General features: G+C 42.4%; 1 pseudogene; it reads right to left on the bottom strand.

Moving 5' to 3' along the window:
- Positions 1-16,709: 16,709 nt before the first annotated feature.
- Positions 16,710-18,303, bottom strand: LOC136864898 (uncharacterized; annotated as a pseudogene).
- Positions 18,304-19,599: the final 1,296 nt, after the last annotated feature.

The following is a 19,599-nucleotide window of genomic DNA, read 5'->3' as shown; positions in this document are numbered from 1 at the left end:
CACTGCACTGCATGCGACTGTCTGGAAATGTTAAAAGCGCACATTTGGGAGATCATTACCGTACTTCAGCCAGCCAGACAGCCAGCCAGCCGAGTCACGCGCGAAACCAAAATTCAAGGATATATTCTTCCTATCACAAGTTAAGAACTAAGCAAGATAAGAACTTCGGGATTGTTTTAAAAATAACTTCCATATCTGAAGACCATTTGCCTCGCTTTGACCCCCCATGTAAATTCAATAGGAAAGGCGCTGGCCAGCGACTGACTTTTTCGTGCCTGCACATAAAATTCCCGGAACATGACTGAAAATAAACGCATATAACTGCATTTTGTTATTTTTTAAATTTAAAAATAAACTTATCTACATCGAGCTGAAATGTTTCTTTACCAGCAGTGAAAAAAGTAGGAAAATTATGAATATAAAATAGGAGTTATGACGTGATAAGTTCTATGCAATGAAGATTTTGCATTTGGCGAAACTTTCCATTATATTGCCATTTTCACACTAAATTATTTTTTTTACATTTTTTTTGTTAACGGCATCACATGCGCCTTGAAATTCTGTACACAACACGATATTCACCCATTTTAAACGATAACATTCTGATTTACGGATATTTGGCAAACCCGCTGCATTAGAGTAGGACAGCGCTACCCGCAAAACACGGGAGAAGGAAAGAGACGGAATTATCCCATTACTGCTGTACTGCAATTTAAGGTTGGAACGCTCTATACCGGCCTTTCTCTACACCTCTGGTGGAGTGGAGTGGAGTGGCGTGGAAAGCAGTGGATCGTGTGAAAGGGCAGGGCACTTTCACACGAGCACACGAGACACTTCGTGTGGCGCAACCTCCGTCCACCCTCGTCAACAGCAGGCTGCTGTCAACCGGCCTGAAGGGCCCTTTCAAGGCTTGGTTTCTCAGAACCGACGCATGCGAGGTGCGAGGCGGGCCTCGCACAAATCCAAACTACACGAGCTTATGCAAGTGGTTTCTCAAGCTGCGCGGTGCGCAGTGTGCGCAACCTCGCAGTGAGACCTCGCAGCGTCACCGCGCACTGATTCGTCCGGCCAGATTTGTGCGAGGCGACAGCAGTGCGAGGCGACATTGTTTCTGTTCTTGTTTTTACTGTTTTAAGCAACACGATGAGCTTTACGGACGAAGTGGACGAGGAACTGATTGAAGAAGTTCGAATACACCCAGTGTTGTATAACTTACAACACAAGAGCTACAAAAACAACGTTGTGAAAGACAACTTACGGAAAATGATATCACTGAAGATGGATAGAACAGCTAATAAATGTTGCTAGTTTTATGTATTATACGATGGTCTTGAGAAGGAAAGAGTTCGTAAAAATAGAAACTCCAAAAACGGAGGTACCAGACGATTAATGTTAATTTACTGTCATTTGGAACCTCCGTTCTTGGGATTCTTTGCTTTTTCATTGATGTGGTAGCTGCCTCTGTGGATTGGTGGTAGGGTGTATATTATTATTATTATTATTATTATTATTATTATTATTATTATTATTATTATTATTATTATTATTATTATTGATGTTACTTATAACAAATATAATGAGTTCAGTTTCAAAGGATTAAATAATTAACAGATTTAGAAATGATATATCAATCAATAAATCCATTACTTTAATATCAAATATGCCAGTATATATAATTTTACAAAATTTGAGTTCAGTATTGTTCATTTAATAAAATCACGTGTTTTATTTTAATAACGGTGTTCATTCCATTATTATGCTAATTGGGTCACAGAAAAAGTAAACTATAGGTAAACAAATATATGTTTGTCCGTTAGAAAAAAGAACTTTCACTCTACCCTGTTAGCATATTCTCTTTGTCATTCCGATTCTCTCTCCCTGCTACAAAAATATTTCTTGAAGCTGTCTCTTATCATGAAAGCATCATGTATAGAATTACCTCCGTTGTCAGCTGCCAGAGGAATCATGTTTTCTTCTGTTAATTCCAAATGGCCAATAAAGTGTTAATTTGGGCAAGGAATTTGCTCATTCCGGAGAAGGTTGTGGACGATACAGGCTGACATCACAAGATCATCAACAGTTTCCATTGATACTGCTATAGGGGTGAAGAAAACCCTCCAGTACTGACACATAATCCGCTTCCTCTTCCAACAGTAGCGCACAGGCTGCGAGCCATGTGCTCGGCAACTGATCCACTTCGCAGCCTGGGAAACCACGAGCCTCGCAGCGTCATTGGGATGAAAGTACGCAACGTCGGCCTCGCACCTCGCACCTCGCATGCGTCAGTTCTGAGAAACCAAGCCTTCACACGACCCACTGCTTGCCTCGCCACTCCACTCCACTCCACCAGAGGTGTGGTAAAAGGCCGGTAGCGTTCACACGAGACACTTCGTGTGGCGCAACCTCCGTCCACTCTCGTCAACAGCAGGCTGCTGTCGACCGGCCTGAAGTGTCTTCCACACTGGGCGACCGGAAGCTCACTCATCACTCAATCAGATTAGCTCGTTCAGACAGTCAACATATGAGCTACAAGTTCGAAGATTTCGTTTCAAAATGTCGGCTCCATTCGTAGATACTGAAAAGTTAATAATAGAAATACAAAATCGGCCTTGTCAGTGGGATTAACGAACGACAGACTATTCAAATAAAATAAAAGGCTTCAAATGTGGAATGAAGTTTCCCATGAAGTGATTCCACTTTCTGCCGAACTGGACAACTCCAAAGAGAGAGAAGTTGTCATCTACAGTAATAGGCTATATGTGTTATATGTTAACAATTTTCGATATTACAATAACATGGGTCATTGAAAAATAATTAATCAAGGCTTTTTATCAGTCTTCATTTCAAAAGAACTGCTTCCAATTAAATTACATAATAACATTTTCTTATTCGGACCGAACACGATAGCCGCAGTCGCTTATGTGCCGCCATTATCCAGTGTTCGGGAGATAGTGGGTTCGAATCCAACTGTCGGCAGCCCTGAAGATGGTTTTCCGTGGTTTCCCATTTTCAAACCAGGCAAATGCTGGGGTTGTACCTTAATTAAAGCCACGGCCGCTTCCTTCCCACTCCTAGCCCTTTCCTGTCCCATCGTCACCATAAGACCTATCTGTGTCTGTGCGACGTACAGCAACTTGTAAAAAAAACCAATCTTATTCGTGAGAGCTACCAGTCTTATTACAGAAGGTAGGTGTAGGTAGCAAGGCCATACTGGTAACTCACTAAATCAGTCGTTCAAATGGTCAACATTGTGTGCGTCACAAGTTTAAAGTTTTTGTTTCAAAATATCGGCGGAATACATTTTTTCATGTTGGTGTCATGACGCTGTAAACTTGCTTCAAGGATTGGCAACAATTCAAACAAATTCCCACTCATACGAAAGTATTTAAGGAACATTTTTAGATCATTGGTACGTTCATCTAGAAGAACGATGAGTTCCTCGTTCTAGGCGATATGAATTCAATGGATGGACCCAATGAAACTAGTACTGTTCTTTCACCTCAACCTTCTTTTCGGAAGAATAAAAATCCCAAGGATAATGTCCGCGTCCATGGACCAGATTCAAACCGAGACGCAAATGTGAGGTGGGGACGAGAAGTTGCCGGCAAGTTAACGGAAGTGGACGGCAAGTTGACGGAAGTGGACAGCAAGTGTCTGAGAAGTGGAGTGGAGTGATGTGGCGTGGCGTGGAATGCAAGTGGACCGTGTGAAGGGCCCCAAGGGTTACGACATGTCAAGATCCATCAAAACCCATACGTCGAATTTTTGCACGAAAGCAACATTTTTCTTCGCCCCTGTCACCTTTCGATGGTGCTGTGACCAAGCGCGATGATATCACATCCTGTAGATATGTCAAACTTGTCGTGAGAATTCTTCCTTCCTTGGCCAGGGTTATATAATTATCTCTGTCAGGTTTGCTTCCATCAGGTTCCAAGGACATAAAATATTCTTTGTATAGATACCTCCCCCCCACCCGCCCAACGCTGCAGTATCCCGAAAGGCCATGGCCTACCAAGCGGCTGCTGCTCAGCCAGAAGGCCTGCAGATGGCGAGGTGTCGTGTGGTCGACACGACGAATCATATCGGCCGTTATTCTTGGCTTTCTAGACCGGGGACGCTATCTCACCGTGAGATAGGTCCTCAATCGTAATCACGTAGGCTGAGTGGACCTCGAACGAGCACTAAGATCCAGGTAAACATCCCACAAGCAATATTACATTTCTTTTTCTGACTTTTTCATGGACGAGCTTCCAGATTTGCCCTGTGTGGGGGTTTAATTCACTAAGTAAGGACTTGGATTTTGTGAATAATCACTGCTCTCATTTAATTTTAGTGTTTCCAGCCATATACGGTACAGTGTGAGTTTAAAATAAGTTGTTAGGAAGTGGTTAATGATGTTATCCGTATTAGAAACTATGGATATATTGAAACGGTAACGCCCTACGAGCATTCACGTTTCATTCTTTTATTAAGTGGAGCTCGCTAATACCCGGCCGTAAACTTGCGCCGAGCGCACAGGCATAATGGGAACTGCGAGCAAGTTCGCGACGTTCCAGAACACCGGCCAAGGACAAGCGACGTCACGCAGAAGGTTCCTTCGTGTTCCATTGCTGCATGAACGAAATATAAGCGAGTCGCCAGCCTGGGGTAAGGCAGAATGTAAGCAGAGAGCCTGCAGTAAAGCAGAGGGAGTGCGCGGTATGCGACGGCAGTGTGCTGAAGGCAGAGAGTGGAGTGAGTCGGCAGTAAGCCGTGAGTCAGCGAGCGTGTGCAAGTAAGCCGTCGCGACATAATTCGTCTCTCGATCCGGCTGTATATTTGAATTCGTTTAAAGACTGTGTTCTCGCCAGCTTGAATTCATTTAAAGACTGTGTTCTCACATAAACTGTGCCAGCTTTGAATTCGTTTAAAGACTGTGTTCTCGCCAGCTTGAATTCATTTAAAGACTGTGTTCTTGCATTAACTGTGCCAGCATTAATTTCGTTCAAAGACTGTGTGAAAGCAGCGGTAGTATTTCTAGCCAGCCCCAATTTCATTTAAAGACTATGTCTATCCGTTGAACTGTGTTGCATTATGATCTTAAGTGCCAGTGTTAATCTGAAAATCACGACGCACGGGAATTTGGACTATCATTTATTTCAACAAATGTATTATGCTGGTGGAGTACAGTGCAGAGACTGTACTCGATAAATTTAATTTTCTTTATGAAGTGCTTGATCACCGCACCTCGGAAGGTTCTAGATTGTTTCATTTGCGTATTATTCCCAATACGAACTGTGACTCTAACTTTATCCTTGCTACTGTGGGAACTATTTCGGCGTGCTTCGCCATAGGGAAGTGTCACACCAGTACCCCATGACGTCAAATGTGGAAGCTCCACATTTCCCCGTTCCTGCCTCTGGTTCGAGTCATCAACACTAATACAAACACCAACGACGGAAGACAACGCCGACGCCGACCGCAAGACGACGCAGCCGCCGCGGGACAACGTCCTCTTTACGCCCTCAGGGACAAATCTACAATTCAGCTATAAAAGGTGACATAATTATTTGCCTATTTATTGAATAAACTGAAGGATCCACTTAATCATGAATTTTTCTTTCACTACCCTTCTCTCTTACTCTCTTAGCATGGGCCGTACACGCCTTGTCGTTCCTCATGCTCTCCGATAAACTGAAGTACGGGCGTTCCTGTTACAGAGAGAAGGTAGTGAATAGTGGCACCCAAGACGTTGGGGCCAGATTAAAGAGAGTAAAGTGATAAAAATTAACTTTGAAATCAGTGATATCTTAACTTACCAATTCAAATAAAAGTGCATAGCACGTACGTTAATTCCAGTTCAGTGAATGTGTTAAAATTTTACGAAGTTCAATTCAATGACTTTGACGAAATTTTCAACTTTTGGCACAGAACTCTGATCAAATTTATGGCACAAGTGATTATTTTTTTTTCTCTTGCTATGTAAAACATTTCAGGCATAATGTTCATGCACGGGCTTATATATTTATGTTGGTGAAATTTTGAACTTTACCATTGGACAATAATGGTGATATTTAATTTCATGCATAAGTTTTTAATATTTTGTGTTGGTGAAATTTTGAACTTTACCATTGGACAATAATGGTGATATTTAATTTCATGCATAAGTGTTTAATATTTTGTGTTGGTGAAATTTTGAACTTTACCATTGGACAATAATGGTGATATCTAATTTTATGCACAAGTGTTTGATATTTTGTGCTGGTGAAATTTTGAACTTTACCATTGGACAATAATGGTGATTTTACGTATGAAGTGAATGATTGTATTTTCTGCATTTTGTGAAAATAACTACATTAATATGGAAAACATACTAGCTGCCATTGAGGCTTTAAAAATCAGTCTAAATGACAGGATTACGGAAAGTAACACTAATCTCGGGCGTAGGATTGCTGAATCTAATAATACTTTAGGAGCTCAACTTAAAGAATCTAACGCGGCCTTGGAAAGTCGTATGGAAGCCACTAAGGCTAGTATAGGTCAACTTAGGGAGGCTAATGAAGTAACTAATCGTAGTATCACTCAACTAAGGGAGGCTAATGATGCCAACATTGTAAAATTGACAGAATCTGTTGATCAAAAATTTGCAGAAGTTAATAATAATTTGGAACGTAGGCTCAATAGTGCAGGTGCCGAAATTGAAAAAAGATTTAAAGAATCTAACAAAAGGATGGATTCTAAGTTTACGGAAATAAATGAAAGATTAACACGTGACTTAGAAACCATTAAGCAAGATATAAAATCACAAGTGGCGGAGGACTTAAAACTTGCTTTCCCGTCTTCTTCTCAGGAAGTCCTTAAGGAAGTAGAAAGCTTAAAGGAAGAATTTCAAGAGTCCCATGCTCAATTATCTCTTGCGCAAACTAAAATCGCGTCTATTCAAGACAAACTTCATGAATCTGTTAAAAATAATTTCATGAAATTGGGAAACGAAATTACTCTTCTGAAAAGTCAGCAAGAGGAGGCCGATAAACGTGTTAAGACTCAGTTAGATAATGCTCACACGCAGATTACTCGTATCTGTCGCGACGTAGCAGAAGTCAAGACCGACATAGAAAAGGAGGTCAAGGAAATTGAGAATTCTGTACAGGGGAAAATTAAAACCCTAAAACTTGAACTCCAAGGAGGTATAGAAGCTCTCAACAGCAAAGTATCGCAAATCGAACAGGATGTTTCATCATCTAGCCTTCACAACACTAGTGGAGAATCCATGAATGTTTCCACAGTTTTTAAAATAACTGAGGAAAAACCAGCCAAATTTTCGGGGAAGGAGGAGTATACTGCTAAGGAGTTTATCCTCAACCTCGAAGAGTTCTTTCAAGAAAATCACGTTAAGACCGACCGTCGTTTACGAATAGCATCTCGATTGTTAGAAGGCAAGGCGTTATGTGGTTTACCGCTTTTAAATTCAGTATTAACACTTACGAAGAATTTAAGGAAGCCTTACTTAGACGATTTTGGAGTGCTGAGGCTCAGCATCTGATAAAACTTCAATTATACTCTAGAAAGTATAACACGTCCGTCAATTCCTCGCGATATTCAGATTATCTCATATCTCAGCTTAAAAAGATGCAGTTTTTCGATCCTCCCTTACCGGAGCAAGAACTTATTCAGGTCATAACGTTGCAATTTCCACCAAATGTTCAGGAAATATTGGTGGCAGCAAACGTCCAGGACTTGGAGCAGCTCGATGATGTCCTGAGGAAACTCGATACTGCGCACACTCAGAGCGCAGCAAAAGTAGGTCGAACCAAAGAAACTATAACCAACTTTACGGAAATGAAGACTCCGGTTCAAGTAAATCCAGAACCGCGAGAAGAAAGAGAAACTCGCCGAGATATTCCGTTTCGGTACAGAAGATCTAGGAATCGTCCCTACGAAGGGAGGGCTAAGTTTCAACCTGGACCTTCATGGAGGCAGGCAGCTAATCAACCCAATGATAATAGGAACTCCCAGCGGGAAGAATTAGAGAAACGTTGGAGAGAGACTACGGAATATGTAAGGAATAAGAACAGGGAAGAGGGCTTACCTGGAGCAGCTTCTTTGGAATACCAGGCGGAGATACAGAGAAGAAATGAGAGAACGGAAATGGATCCAAGAGCTACGGGTACAAAAAAAAAACTTTGTCGAAGCAATAAAGAGACTGCCTGAAAACCCGGAGGGAGGAGAAGTAGTATGTAGCGCACTCATTAACCATTGGTATTTAGAGGATGCAGATTTACTATATGAGGATTCAACACCACGACAGCCTCAGATACAACGCGGCTTACCGATCATTATCATTAAGTTAGGCAATATGATTGTCCACTCTTTAGTAGACTCAGGATCGCAAGCCTCACTAATTTCGCAGAAATTAATAGATGTGGCGCAGGAGACGTCCTACATCTCCATCTTGCCGGTTGCTCAAGTTAAGGTTAAAGGCATAGTTCCTGACAAAGCTATTAAATGCAAATTCCAGGCGTTTCTTGAGTTAGAAATTGGTGGTGTTAAGTTCCAACATCTATTTTTGATTTTGACGCAAATGAAATTTGACTTAATTCTTGGATCAGACTTTCTCATTCAACATGGGGGAATCATTGATTATCCCGCTAATGTGATTAAATTTTTCCACGTCGAATCTGTAGGGCTACAGTTGATTACTTATAATGACGTGAAGAATCCGGAATGTGAGACCCCGGTGGGCATAGTAGAAGGCAAGATGAGCGAGGCTCCGCCTGTCGAAGAAAGCGTCCACGAAGAGGGGCGACCCGAGGAAGTGGGACCCGTAGAGGACCAGATGGCGTCCATTATCGATGATGAGTTTAACGAGGACCACTACAACTTCACGCTTTTCGCCAATGTAGCTGAAAGCCCAGATTACGATGATGATGAAGTAATAAAGGCAATCCAAGAGCTTTTTAAGAAGTTTCCAGATGTATTTTCTGAGAAACCTGGAGTCATTAAGGGTTTCAAGCACCACTTAGATGTTACTGACACATCACCTTATAAGAAACGGCCTTATCCGATACCCATGAAGTACTTGGAAGAAGCACGGGTCATTATTAAACAGATGGAGAGTGATGGAATCATATCAAAATGCGTCACACCTTATATTAATCCTCTGGCTATAGTGAGAAGACTGTTGGAGTTTTTGAAATACTTTACTAGGAGATGAGCGAAAAAAGAAAATCGCCCAGCAATTTTCTTTTTCCCGAGCAGGGGGGGGGAGATGAAACGGTAACGCCCTACGAGCATTCACGTTTCATTCTTTTATTAAGTGGAGCTCGCTAATACCCGGCCGTAAACTTGCGCCGAGCGCACAGGCATAATGGGAACTGCGAGCAAGTTCGCGACGTTCCAGAACACCGGCCAAGGACAAGCGACGTCACGCAGAAGGTTCCTTCGTGTTCCATTGCTGCATGAACGAAATATAAGCGAGTCGCCAGCCTGGGGTAAGGCAGAATGTAAGCAGAGAGCCTGCAGTAAAGCAGAGGGAGTGCGCGGTATGCGACGGCAGTGTGCTGAAGGCAGAGAGTGGAGTGAGTCGGCAGTAAGCCGTGAGTCAGCGAGCGTGTGCAAGTAAGCCGTCGCGACATAATTCGTCTCTCGATCCGGCTGTATATTTGAATTCGTTTAAAGACTGTGTTCTCGCCAGCTTGAATTCATTTAAAGACTGTGTTCTCACATAAACTGTGCCAGCTTTGAATTCGTTTAAAGACTGTGTTCTCGCCAGCTTGAATTCATTTAAAGACTGTGTTCTTGCATTAACTGTGCCAGCATTAATTTCGTTCAAAGACTGTGTGAAAGCAGCGGTAGTATTTCTAGCCAGCCCCAATTTCATTTAAAGACTATGTCTATCCGTTGAACTGTGTTGCATTATGATCTTAAGTGCCAGTGTTAATCTGAAAATCACGACGCACGGGAATTTGGACTATCATTTATTTCAACAAATGTATTATGCTGGTGGAGTACAGTGCAGAGACTGTACTCGATAAATTTAATTTTCTTTATGAAGTGCTTGATCACCGCACCTCGGAAGGTTCTAGATTGTTTCATTTGCGTATTATTCCCAATACGAACTGTGACTCTAACTTTATCCTTGCTACTGTGGGAACTATTTCGGCGTGCTTCGCCATAGGGAAGTGTCACACCAGTACCCCATGACGTCAAATGTGGAAGCTCCACATTTCCCCGTTCCTGCCTCTGGTTCGAGTCATCAACACTAATACAAACACCAACGACGGAAGACAACGCCGACGCCGACCGCAAGACGACGCAGCCGCCGCGGGACAACGTCCTCTTTACGCCCTCAGGGACAAATCTACAATTCAGCTATAAAAGGTGACATAATTATTTGCCTATTTATTGAATAAACTGAAGGATCCACTTAATCATGAATTTTTCTTTCACTACCCTTCTCTCTTACTCTCTTAGCATGGGCCGTACACGCCTTGTCGTTCCTCATGCTCTCCGATAAACTGAAGTACGGGCGTTCCTGTTACAATATCTCCCAATATATGGAATAGTTTTCGAGAAAGAAATATACCGGTGGGTCCTACCGCCCCTTACGATCTAGTTTTATGCAACCTATCGCGTTTACTACAATTCTAAAAGACATCCGCCCCGTCCCTAACCAGGGTTAATGTAAGAAAACAATGGCTTAGACAAGGGGGAGGGGGGCAGTTTTCCTGAAACTAGAGCGAGAATCAGCCGTTGTTTTACGTACGGTACGAACAAATTAAGAACTTATGCCGAAATGATAAATTCACGTAGGGACAAAGAATCTATTAGCAAGGTTCAGTAGTGCCATACATAATTCTCCATGTCTGTACTGCTTGAAGGAGCTTGAATGAAAGGAAAGCACTTAGGATTGTAATCCGCGGGGATATTTCGCTGTAGAGGCCTCAGTATTTGGAATGTATCCGCGTGTTGACAAATGCTAAGAGATGAGGAGGAGGGCAATTGGCAAGGGATTAGTCTGCAGGGGGTCAGAATGTGACCACCGAGATAAAGGGGGCCATGGCAAAAACAGTTGTAAGCTTACAACATCGTGGCGTTGTAACGCGGTTGAGAGATGTGCTGCAGTGTTTGGAATACTGTGACAGGATTTGAACTGCAGGTTAATTCCTCATTTTGTGCCACATGAGTGACTTTTCTGAGATGAACCCTTTTGTCATAACGAAGCCAAAACTATGTTCATCCTCGGTAAGTTATGATTTTGTTTGTTCTAACAGCAGCACTAGCATGTAGTAGCAAGACATGATCGCGGATGCGTGCGTACGTTCTATAAGTAGGCCTCAGTGGCAGCGATAAGGGCCCCGCGGGGCGGGGGCCCATGGCTGATGAGAGGCCCATGACAGTTTCCTAATTCAGTAGCTGAGGAGTGATTTTACATATTGATAAAGCTACAACACATTATTATTTGTATTACAGAAGGTTATTCCAAACTCAGGCCGTCGTAGTGCAGAGCTTCCTTCCTCAATAGGAGTACGGCAGTTATTATTATTATTATTATTATTATTATTATTATTATTATTATTATTTTTTTTTTTTTTTTGCAAGTTGCTTTACATCGCACCGACACAGATAGGTCTTATGGCGACGATAGGAGAGGGAAGGGCTAGGAGTGGGAAGGAAGCGTCCGTCGCCTTAATTAAGGTACAGCCCCAGCATTTGCTTCGTGTGAAAATGGGAAACCATGGAAAACCATCTTCAGGGCTGCCGACAGTGGGGTTCGAACCCACTATCTCCCGAATACTGGATACTGGTCGCACCAAATACAGTAGAGACAATACACGACACTGAGCGAGATATCGAGGGACAGCTATTGGAGCTCACTCTAGCGGATAGACCTGAACGGTACTGATTCTGTCATAAGAGCACGTGTATTTTTGTGTGAAGTTTTTGGTGTTATTTTTGCGTTTTCAGTGAGTTGACATAATTAAATAGTAGCGTGTGTCATTCCTTGATATCTCCTCTCAACATGAGGGGAAAGGTATGTGCTGCGTTTGGCTGCAGTAATTACGTAGTAGAGAAAAATGCGCGCTCGTTCTTCAGATTCCCTCGTGACAAGAACATGTAAGTAATATTGTGTTTGCATATATATTCTTCTAGTGACAGAGATTTTTATAGTACTTCATAATCTTCTGACCTGCTCGACCCATGTTTTAACGGGCTTAAAATATAATACGCATATTTTATTGTATAGTGCAGCAGTTAACCTTCAATACCGATGTGTTGTTGTAGGTGTGATCTGTGGGTTTTGAAATGTCACAGAAGCGATTTGGATAAAGTGTACAAGAAAGAAGGGACGTTACGCTTGTATACGAATTATAAGATCTGTTCAGATCATTTCCAGGCCAGCGACATTAAAAATCCTCGACTATACAGCCAAGGGTATGTTACATTTTTACTCTAATTGTACGTAAATATTCCTCAAAGCATCACTATCGACAACATTTTCAAACTTTTCTTCCTTTTATCCCTCTTCTCAGATTAAAGCCGGGATTTTATAGATTTTCTTTCTGTTAGTAGGCTTCATGTTAAGAGGAAAATTGTCCAGCTATTAAATGTTAATTCATTGCATCATATGTGTAAGGAATGTGCCGATATTTTTATTGACAAATGTCTTAATGTGATGATACATTGTTTTTAAATGAGGAAAAAAGACAAATCCAACCGTAAGATTTCAAGCAGGTATGCTAAAGCTAAAAAAGTAATGCATAAATGAAAGATCAAGCCATTTCACAGCAGTCCATTTCACACCTTGTTTATATGTCTAATTTCAGTCTTTGAATAATAACCTTTTAAATAATTCTTCATTCATTTATCCAGAATTGCTTTAGCAACTTCGAAGTTAATATCTCAATACCACTTTCTTTCTAGACGTAATTTATTTATCCATTTCCGTATATACATTTCCATTGATATTTGAATTTAGCGCGATTTGTTCAGTTCAAGTCACTAGGAGCGCCACCGTCGAATTGTCTCCCATTTCAGCAAGGCGAAATCCGTAAGTGTCGTGTATTGTCCCTACTGTATTTGGTCGCACTTAAGCGACTGCAGCTATCGAGCTCGGTGCAGTTATTTCTGAAAGAATGTGGGTTTCCCAACCTGTTCCAATAATAACCATCCCTTGCTGCCACTCACAACAATCAACAAGGCTTTTGAAGTAATTAGCCAGTTCTGAGAACCCAGTAGTCAGCGAAGATGCGATAACAAAGACATCCTCCTTATCTAAACTCTAAATACTGAAGTTTCGAGCCTCGGCAGTCAGTGCAGCTAACTAGGCTTGCGATGGACGGTTGAGTTGTAAATTATTTGGTCCTAGGAACGAGATTATTTCTTAACAGTGTGACGGTCAGCATGCTTTGGTTACTATAATTGGAATATGTATTTCTTGTGTGTGTGTTTGTACCATATAAGTGTATTAATTTTAATTCCTTCGGATTTGAAAACGAAATGACGTAATTATTATTATTATTATTATTATTATTATTATTATTATTATTATTATTATTATTATTATTATCATCGTTGCGTTGTTGTCGTTCATTGTACTAATACACTGACTGACAGAGCAAATGCAACACCAAGAAGGAGTGGTTCGAAAGGGATGAAAGTTGGGGAAAAAACAGAGACGGCACGGACGAATAATTGATGTTTATTTCAAACCGATATGCAGGTTACACAATGCGCACGGCATCGACTCAGTAGGATATAGGACCACCGCGAGCGGCGATGCACGCAGAAACACGTCGAGGTACAGAGTCAATAAGAGTGCGGATGGTGTCCTGAGGGATGGTTCTCCATTCTCTGTCAACCATTTGCCACAGTTGGTCGTCCGTACGAGGCTGGGGCAGAGTTTGCAAACGGCGTCCAATGAGATCCCACACGTGTTCGATTGGTGAGAGATCCGGAGAATACGCTGGCCACGGAAGCATCTGTACACCTCGTAGAGCCTGTTGGGAGATGCGAGCAGTGTGTGGGCGGGCATTATCCTGCTGAAACAGAGCATTGGGCAGCCCCTGAAGGTACGGGAGTGCCACCGGCCGCAGCACATGCTGCACGTAGCGGTGGGCATTTAACGTGCCTTGAATACGCACTAGAGGTGACGTGGAATCATACGCAATAGCGCCCCAAACCATGATGCCGCGTTGTCTAGCGGTAGGGCGCTCCACAGTTACTGCCGGATTTGACCTTTCTCCACGCCGACGCCACACTCGTCTGCGGTGACTATCACTGACAGAACAGAAGCGTGACTCATCGGAGAACACGACGTTCCGCCATTCCCTCATCCAAGTCGCTCTAGCCCGGCACCATGGCAGGCGTGCACGTCTATGCTATGGAGTCAATGGTAGTCTTCTGAGCGAACGCCGGGCGTGCAGGCCTCCTTCAACCAATCGACGGGAAATTGTTCTGGTCGATATTGGAACAGCCAGGGTGTCTTGCACATGCTGAAGAATGGCGGTTGACGTGGCGTGCGGGGCTGCCACCGCTTGGCGGCGGATGCGCCGATCCTCGCGTGCTGACGTCACTCGGGCTGCGCCTGGACCCCTCGCACGTGCCACATGTCCCTGCGCCAACCATCTTCGCCACAGGCGCTGCACCGTGGACACATCCCTATGGGTATCGGCTGCGATTTGACGAAGCGACCAACCTGCCCTTCTCAGCCCGATCACCATACCCCTCGTAAAGTCGTCTGTCTGCTGGAAATGCCTCCGTTGACGGCGGCCTGGCATTCTTAGCTATACACGTGTCCTGTGGCACACGACAACACGTTCTACAATGACTGTCGGCTGAGAAATCACGGTACGAAGTGGGCCATTCGCCAACGCCGTGTCCCATTTATCGTTCGCTACGTGCGCAGCACAGCGGCGCATTTCACATCATGAGCATACCCCAGTGACGTCAGTCTACCCTGCAATTGGCATAAAGTTCTGACCACTCCTTCTTGGTGTTGCATTTGCTCTGTCAGTCTGTGTATATAACCCTGTACTACGAAATAAACTTGTAACTTTCCTTATCAGGAAACGAGGGGCACATTTTCAATTATTGCGGGGGTCCCCGAGCTTTTTAGCGCCGCTACTGGTAGGCCTGGCCGTTTTGTCAAATGACGGGGACTGATTGGAACCTCAAATAGCACTATGAAAAGTGCGGGTAACCAGTCTGTATTTGGCGGGCGTGGTAACTCAGTTCCAATGGCTCTATCTTCTCATCAAGACGGCCGAGGCTCAAATCAGAGTCGATGCATGCATTTTTTTTTTAAATGGGAAGTGACGTTCGATTCAGATTCTGCATTAAGCCGTAGATCCCGTCGCTTACCTTTCTTTAGTACTTTTGAACCATAACCGAATCATTTATGATGGTGTATTTCGAGTGTCCGACCATTCTTCTGGCTTACCTTGTACCTTAAATGGTGAGTGGATGCAGTGGCGTACCCAGAAAATAATTTCAGTGGGTGGCGTTAAGTCCAGGCCAGTAGCATGGATGCGACTTTTCCTTGGGAGGGGGATATGAAAAGAAAGCCGATCCCACCGAGTGCGGTGACGGATCTTCAATCGGTACTCATGGTTTTGATTGTTACCATGTAATTATATCCAACAATCGAAATCATAGCTTCCGTACTGTTAAAATAAACCGGCTTCATTATTGAAACTGATCGTAAAATTAATACTATCGTTCTTCGTTTGTGAGGAAGTAGAATCATAATTTAATTTGTCTTCTTAAAAAAGGAACCACTTTGGTACTACGCCCCGTGAAGGTGAGTACCTTCCAGGTCATAGATATATCGATTACGTGAGACTTACGGCCATCTCTATGGCACCCACATGCAAGGCTGTATTGTTACGTGCCGACCCCGTGATAACCCCTTTCGGTACTTCCAGGAAGGGGCTGGTGGCTCAGACGACCTGGAATCTCCCAGCCGGCCTGTGGGGTGCGGCCCGCCTTTCCGTGTATTGTTCTCGGCGGTCTGCTTACCTACGACTTCCTTGGAGATTCAACGGGAATGTTCTGCCGGTAGTGACATCGTGAAATTTCTGGATCAAATCACGCAGCTATAAGTAGGGACAAGAGTCTAGCCCCTGCGATCTAACTGTGGCTCCACCATGCCGAATACTTCCGAACAAACCCGAGAGTTATCGAGATGTAAGTGTGGCACTAACGCCGGCTACTCCTCATGTTACGGCGGTCAGTTCAAATTGTTTAAGTTCTCACTCGTCAACAAGCTACTGTGACAAATACCACAAAATAACAAATATCACAAAAAGCAGGCTCAAACACAGACAAGAAATTTTAAAATGACAAATATCACAAAAAGCAGGCTCAAACACAGACAAGAAATTTTAAAATAACAAATATTAAAAAAGCAGGCACAAACACAGGCATGAAATTTTAAAATGACAAATATCACAAAAAGCAGGCTCAAACACAGGCAATAAATTTTAAAATGACCATACAAACATACCTGGTGAATTTGACGATGCTGCTTCCTGGGCTTCTAATTTTTCACATCGGTGTCCTTGGTTCGGTCACAAAAGTTTCTTTCGATAGTCTGTACACGTAACATTTTTTTAATTATAATGCTGCTAATTACAGTAGGCCTTAACTCGAAAATAAAACACTTATCTTACAACAATCCACGCTACACACTACAAGTTATTACACTATATACACGAGACTGGGGACAGTCAGTTTCCCTGAAGTAAGGAAACAGCGATATTATGTGCCTCTGTGCCGTCAGGTTTCCTCATAGCTGAGCACTTCTTTTCTTTTTTCCTTTTAGTGGAAAACAATCTCCTCTGTGGCACTATGCATCTTTTGCTTGACAGAGGTACCGATTTGTCTCTCCTCAAGGGTTCGCAGCTTTCATTACAACGGACAGCAGCTATGGTCGCTTTTAGTGATGTCATATGGCGTTTAAGAACTGTGATTTCACTTTCTGATCGTATTCCTCTAATTAACTGAGTGAACTCTTCTGTTAGTTTCTCTTTTTCAGTCTCCAAAGTTAGAGTAGATTGCTTATTTCCCTTCTTCGCGAGCTCTTCTATAATATTGTCCTTCTCAGTGGCACAGTGTTCATCTGTATGAATGAATAAGTCATCCTCACTGTTTCTGTCGCCATTATCATTATGCAGCGAACTGAACACTTCATTCTGGCTCCTTATAAGCAAGCAAATGCTATGGATATGCTTGCACATATTCCATTTTATGCTGGAATCAACACAGGTGCAAGTGTATTGATGAATGCAGGCACTGCATTCCTCGCAAACTAATTTGCAATTGCAGTTACAAATATTTTCCTGCACGAAATAGGTCTCCTTGACATCGGAAGATGAAGGAATTATCCAGCCATTTGCTTCTTTAATTATCAGACCTGAATTTACCTGCAAACCTGCTTTGTGTCTGCTTCTAAGATCTTTAAGTTTACTCGTTACTTTTCCTCATTAAGTTGTTTCATTACAGCTGGAACCATGATTTCAAATGCTGTGATATCTCCTTCCTGCATTAAGGTCCTAATAAGTTTATATACCTCAGCCTGCTTCTCCTTTCCTTTCGCTTTTGAAATGTTCTTCCACCAACCGATCAAACAACTTATCTCTTACGAAGGTCATCAAAGCATGAATTGCTTTATCTAGTCGCTTGACATTTTTACCATGTAAATATATATATATATTTTAGTGTCCTATGCATTCTTTCGATGTGCATATTAGTGTTCAGGCCACTGTTTATTCTGTAACAATAAGCCCATGACTTTACATTTTTCAGATAATTTTCCCGAAAATATATGGCAAATTCAATTGTGTCAGGATCCTCATTAAGTTGTTTCATTACAGCTGGAACCATGATTTCAAATGCTGTGATATCTCTTTCCTGCATTAAAGTCCTAATAAGTTTATATACCTCAGCCTGCTTCTCCTTTCCTTTCGCTTTTGAAATGTTCTTCCTCCAAGCCCTGTCTACATGCCAGGAACAGAAGAGTCGCATTTCTGGTTGCTCCATTGTTGAAATCCAGGCCGTGAAGAAAGATTCTGCCATATCAGACATAAAAACTTTAGGAGTTAATTTTCCAACCTCTTCTCTTACATACTCAAAAAATATAGAAAGGACATATTGATCACTTCTATTAGATATGAGAAAACCACACGGGAACCCCTGTCTCATATCGTCTAGAACAAGAAGTGTGGTCAGTTCGAAACCGTAACTATTCATTCCATGAGTCCCATCGACACAAATACAGTCGCTTCCATACTTCTTCAAGATTTCTCGCTGGGCACTGTTCATGATAATTAATACAAAATCACTTGCCATTAATCCTGGGTGTTTTTCATTCACTGTGTCTTGGGGTTTATAATACAGAACACATGGATTATCACTAGAATTTACTTCATTTACCCAAGCTTCAACGCTAGTACCGTCATCACTGTGTCTCACGGACGAGGAAGATAAGTTGAAGCAGTGTTCAATGTTGTACAAGTCTTTCTTTGTTAAGAGGTGAATCCGATCTAGTTTAGAGTCCGAAAGTGAGTCGCGGACCTTGTCTAGTATGGCATCAAACGAAATTTTGTTGGCGATGTCTGTAGCCAAGCTTCTTTTTTCCATTTCTGTTAGACTCAGGTGAGCTACATCATTTTCATGCCCTACGTGTGTTGGTATATAATCAACTCTACAGGTTCCATCCTCAAACTCAAGTACCTGCATACCTGAAGGGCAGTTTCCATTTATTTTGTTACTTCCTTGAGTTTTAATATGTCTAATCCCTGTACTTTCAGAATAGTAATGTCCCGAACGATGGCACGTATAGTAATGTCTAGCAACATTGTCAGCGCCACGGTGCGAACCACGCTTTTTAACATATTTAGCCAAGCATTTCTTTTCAGTTTCTTCCTTCCACTGTAGAAAATCTTGCAATGTACGAAACTCGTTACGTTCCAGCTTAACGGAAATACAATGTTCTGATTCTAAGTGTTCATGAAAACTTTTCTTCACAGCGGTTGTAAAACTGCACAATGCACACTGTAACCTCTTCTCATTATGATAAACAGCCCCGTGAAATTGCCGTTCATGCTGTTTAAAAACGTACTGGTTATTGAACTGTTTGTCGCAACTTTCACACTTATAAGCATATGTTTTCTTGCTGTTTTTAAGGGGAGCTATATCACCTAATTTGTCTGGATGTACTTTTGACATGTGTTTCCTAAGATTTTTGTTATAAACGTAGCTGTTTCCACATTCCGAACAGATATATGATTTTGGCATTTTAAAAATGATAGTACGAACCGTATAACTTAAGACACGTACATCACCAGTTAAAGATAATTTCTTCTACCCCTACAAACCGACCGTATAACTTACGACACATATATCACCTGTTAAAGATAATTTCTTCTACCACTACAAACCAGTTAAGAAAGGCGCCAGGCAACACAGAACACACTAAACGCCAGCTGGAATTCCAAAGGGAGGCGGGTCATTTACCTCCACCCCCTGGCAAGTGCATTCGATAACTCTCGGGTTTGTTCGGAAGTATTCGGCGTGGTGGAGCCATAGTTAGATCGCAGGGGCTTGACTCTTGTTAAG

This window comes from Anabrus simplex, chromosome 2 (genome assembly GCF_040414725.1).
Source record: "Anabrus simplex isolate iqAnaSimp1 chromosome 2, ASM4041472v1, whole genome shotgun sequence".
Classification (NCBI taxonomy): domain Eukaryota; kingdom Metazoa; phylum Arthropoda; class Insecta; order Orthoptera; family Tettigoniidae; genus Anabrus; species Anabrus simplex.
The sequence above is the reverse complement of the archived record's forward strand: the minus strand, read 5'-3'. Positions and strand labels throughout refer to the sequence as shown.